Raw genomic sequence first — 5,000 nt, forward strand, 5'->3', positions numbered from 1 at the left:
TCTTTTTTCGTCTTTGCCTCCTCCTTCTTTTAATTCTTCTTTTTCTTTTTCTTCTTCTTTCGTCCATTTCTTTCCTTTTCTTGGCGTTTGCCTTCCTTCTTCTCATTGCTTTTCTTCTTCTTTTCTCCTCTTCTTTTCTTCGCCTTCTTCTTACAATTATTATTCGTCTTCCTTTTCAATCTCTATCTCTTTGTCTTCTTTTGCCGCCGTCGCCTTATACTCATCCTCATCCTAATCCTCCCCCTTCTCTTCCGCTTCTTCTTCTGCCTCCTCCTCCTCCTCTTCCTCTTTCTCTTCCTACTCTTCCTTTCCCCTTTTCCCTTTCCTAATTTTTCTTCTTCTTTTTCCTCATACTCATCCATCCTTCTCACCCTCATCCCCATCCTCCTCATCCTCTTCCTCTTCCTCCTCCTCTTCATCTTCATCTTCCTCCTCCCCCTTTTCCTCCTCCTCCTGTTCCTTTTCCTCCTCATCATCATTATCATCCATTCTCCTTATCTTCCTTTACCTCCTCCTTCTCCCTCTCCTCCTCTCCCTCCTTCTCCTACTCTTCCCCCTCTACTCCTTCGTCCTCCTCCTCCTCCTCCTCCTACTTCTACACTTCCTCCACCTCCTCCTCTTCCTCCGCCTCTTTATCCTCCTCCGGGTCTTCTTCCCTCATTTACCTCCTCCTCCTCTTCTTCCTCCTCTTCTTTCTCCTCCTCCTCCTCTTCCTCCTCCCCCTACTCCTCCTCTTCTTCCTCCGCCTCCTATTCCTCCTTCTCCTTCCCCTCCTCCCCTTCCTCCTCCTCCTCCTCCTCCTCCTCCTCCTCCTCCTCCTCCTCCTCCTCCTCCTCCTCCTCCTCCTCCTCCCCCTCCTCCCCCTCCTCCTCCTCCTCTTCCACCTCCTCCTTGTCCTCCTCCACCTCCTCGTCCTCCTCCACCTCCTCTTCCTCCTCCTCTTCCTCCTCCTCCTCCTCTTCCACCTCCTCCTCCTCCTCCTCCTCGTCCTCCTCCACCTCCTCCTCCTCCTCCCCTTCCTCCTCCTCCTCCTCTTCCCCCTCCTCCTCCTCCGCCTCCTCCTCCTCCTCTTCCTCCGCCTCTTCCTCCTCCTCCACCTCCTCCTCCTCTTCCTCCTCTACCTCCTATTCCTCCCCTCATCTCCTCCTTCCTCTCTCCTTCCTTCTTCCTCCTCCTCCTCCTTCCTCCTCCTCCTTCTCCTACTCCCCCCCTCTTACCTCCTCCTCCTCCTCCTCCTCCTCCATCCTCCTCCTCCTCCACCTCCCCTCCTCCTCTTTTCCATCCTCCACCTCCGCCCTCCTCCTCCTCCCCTCCTCTCCTCCCCATCCTCCTCTTCCTCCTCCTCCACTTCCTCCACCTCCCCCTCCTCTCCCTCCTCCTCCTCTTCCTCCTCCTCCTCCGCCTCCTCCTCCTCCTCCTTCCTCCTTCTCCTCCTTCTCCCCCCAACCTCCTCCTCCACCTCCTCCTCCCCCTCCTCCTCCTCCACCTCCACCTCCTCCTCCCCCTCCTCCTCTCTCTTCCCTCCTCCTCTCCCTCCTCCCCCACATCCTCCTCCTCCACCTCCTCCTCCTCCTCCTCTTCCTCCTCCTCCTCCTCCTCCTCCACCTCCTCCCCCTCCTCCTCCACCTCCTCCTCCTCCTCCTCCACCTCCTCCTCCGCCTCCACTTTATGGGCCTGTCGAAGTCACTTCTCGTCACTCGGTTTTACGACGCGCCGCCTCAGCACTGCCTTGTTCGCCGTCGCTCGTAAATCGCTGCCGAGTTGCGGATCCGGCAAAAACACCCTCTCCTCCTCCTCCTCCTCCTCATCCTCATCCTCATCCTCCTCTTACTCCTCCCTTCTTTCTCCTCTCTCCTCTCTTCTTTCTTCTTTCTTCTTTTTGTCCTACTTCTCCCCTTCTCCTTCTTTCTTCTGCTTCCCTTCTCCTACTTCTCCCCTCCCCTTCTTCCTTTCCCCCTCGCCTTCTCCTTCTTCTCCCCTTCTCCTACTTCTCCCCTTCTCCTACTTCTCCCCTTCTCCTACTTCTCCCCTTCTCCTGCTTCTCCCCTTCTCCTACTTCTCCCCCTCTCCTACTTCTCCCCTTCTTCCTACTTCTTCCCTCCCCTTCTTTCTCCTCCTCCCCTTCTTTAACTTCTCCCCTTTCCTTCTTCCTCCCCTCCCTTCTTTCTCCTACTCCCCTTCTCCTACTTCTCCTCCCCTCCCCTTCCTCCTCCCCTCCCCTTCTATCTCCTCCCCCTACCTTCTCCCCCTCTTAACCCTCTCCTCCTTCTCCTCCTCTTCCTCCTCCTTCTCCTCCCCTTCTTTAACTTCTCCCCTTTCCTTCTTCCTCCCCTCCCTTCTTTCTCCTACTCCCCTTCTCCTACTTCTCCTCCCCTCCCCTTCTATCTCCTCCCCCTACCTTCTCCCCCTCTTAACCCTCTCCTCCTTCTCCTCCTCTTCCTCCTCCTTCTCCTCCCCTTCTTTAACTTCTCCCCTTTCCTTCTTCCTCCCCTCCCTTCTTTCTCCTACTCCCCTTCTCCTACTTCTCCTCCCCTCCCCTTCCTCCTCCCCTCCCCTTCTATCTCCTCCCCCTACCTTCTCCCCCTCTTAACCCTCTCCTCCTTCTCCTCCTCTTCCTCCTCCTCCCCTCCCCTTCTATCTCCTCCCCTTCCCTTCTTCCTCCTCCCCCTACCTTCTCCCCCTCTTAACCCTCTCCTCCCCACCTTCCTCCCCCGCCCTCACCCCCGTCTCCCGTATCCTTTTCTCTCCTTTGGCTCCCCCCCCCCCTCTCTCTCTCTCTCTCTCTTTCTCTCTCCCTCTCTCTCTCTCTCTCTCTTTCTCTCTCCCTCTCTCTCTCTCTCTCTCTCTCTCTCTCTCTCTATCTATCTATCTATCTCTCTTTCTTTCTTAGTCTCTCTTGAAGAGTTCCTCTTTTTCTTGTCTTTCTCTTGGCTCGTCCTGACTGTTCCTCCCTCTCCCTCACACTCTCCCTTCCTCGTCCCTCCGTTTTTGTCCCTCCCTCTTGCCTTTCCTCTCTCCCTCCCTCCTTTACTCCCTCACTCCGTCCCTCCCTCAGTTTTTTCCCTTCCTCTCCTCCCTCCTTCCCACCCTAATTCCCTCCCTTTCCTCCCCTCCTTCCCCTTCCTCCTTTCCTCCCTCCCTTTTCCCTCCATCCTTCCCTCTCTTCTTCTCTTCTTCTCTTCTCCCATCTCCTCCTTCCCTTCCTTTCCTCCACCCCTTCCTTTCCCTTCCCCTTCCTTCCCTTCCTTCTCTTTCTCTCTCCCTTTCTCTTTCTTCTTCTTTCGTCCTTTTCTTTCATTTTCTTCACGTTTGCCTTCCTTCTTCTCAATGCTTTTGTTCTTCTTCTTCATCTTTCCTCCTCCTCTTTTCTTTTCTTTTCTTCCCTCCTCCCCTTCCTTCCCTTCCTTCTCTTTTTCTCTCCCTTTCTCTTTCTTCTTCTTTCGTCCTTGTCTTTCATTTCCTTCACGTTTGCTTCCTTCTCATTGCTTTTCTTCTTCTTCTGCTTCATCATTCTTCCTCTTTTTTTTTCTTCCCTCCTCCCTTTCCTTCCCTCCTCCCCTTTCTTCCCTTCCTTCTCTTTCTCTCTCCCTCTCCTCCCTCCTTCTCCCTCCTTCTCCCAGATTCGATAAATCCTCTCCATCCCAAAGATCGTTCTAGATCCTTCTATTCCGGCTCTGACTTTCACGTTTTTTTTTCTTTCTTTCTTTCTTTCTTTCTCTCCTATGTTTCGTTTTTTTCTCTCATTTTCTTTTCTTATTCCTTTTTATTTTTTTTTTCTCCTTTTTTTTATTTTTTCCTATTTTTTCTTTCTTTCTTTCTCGTATTTTTTCTTTCGTTTTTTCTATCTGTTTTAATTCTCGTTTTTTTTCTTCTTTTTTTCTTTTTCAGTTTTTTTTTCATCTTTTTCTATTTTTCTTCTACCTTTTTCTTTCTCTTTTTTTTTCTTCTTCTTCATTTTTTTCTTTTTTTTCTTGCTCATTCAATTTAATTGAACTTAATTTATTTTATTATCTTATCTTTTCATTTCATTTGGGTTTTCGTTTCGGTTTCGTATTTCGTTTTATTTTATCTATTTATTTTTTCTTATCAAAATTATCACTGATAGCACTATTATCATTATCATCACCATTATCCTTATCATAATCATCATCATCATTGTTATTATGATCATTATTACTATCATCTTTATTATCATTATTATTATCATCATGATTACTATCATTATAATCATTATTATCATCGTTATTATAATTACTACCTTCTTTATCATCATTATTGTTACTTGTTCTTCTTGTTCTTATTGTTATTCTTGTTCTCTCTTTCTTCTCTCTTCTTCTGTTTCATTTTCTTTGTCTTTATCTTCTTCCTTTTTCTTATTATCAATTTTATTTCCATATGATTGTTTCTATCATTATTCCTCTCCTTCTTATTCCTGTCTTTTATTTTCTCACCCCTCTGACTATTTTTCTTATTTTTCCTTTTTTCCTTTATTATGATTCTTATTTTCATTTTCCTTTATATTCTTCCGATCATTCCTTTTCCTATCCTGATTCCTATCATTATTGCCTTTATCATAATTCCTATAATTCTTCTTCCTTATTAGCATTTCTATCATTCTTTTCCTCCTCCTCCTCCTCCTCCTCCTTCTTCTTTCCTTACCCCTTTCTCTTTAGCTCCTCCTTCCCACCACCATTCCTTCTTCTTCTTCCTCCTCCTCCTCCTCCTTCTTCTTTTCTTCCCCCTTCCTCTTTAGCTCCTCCTTCCCTCCAGCCTTCCTTCTTCTTCCTCCTTTCTCCCTTCTCTCTTCCTCCTTCCCTTACACTCCTCCTTTCCTTCCTTCCCTCTTCCTTCCCCCTTCTTTCTCTCTTCCTTCCTTCACCCCCTATCCTTTCCTTTCCCATCCTCTCCTACTCTCCCCCTTCCCCTTCCCTCCTATTCCAATGGGGAGGAGAGGGAGAAGGGAATATGGGTAGGGAAGTGGAGGGGAGAGGAGGGGAATG

The sequence above is a fragment of the Penaeus japonicus genome, unplaced genomic scaffold, assembly GCF_977035675.1.
Source record: "Penaeus japonicus unplaced genomic scaffold, GWHDUDI00000001_assembly GWHDUDI00000038, whole genome shotgun sequence".
Taxonomy (NCBI): domain Eukaryota; kingdom Metazoa; phylum Arthropoda; class Malacostraca; order Decapoda; family Penaeidae; genus Penaeus; species Penaeus japonicus.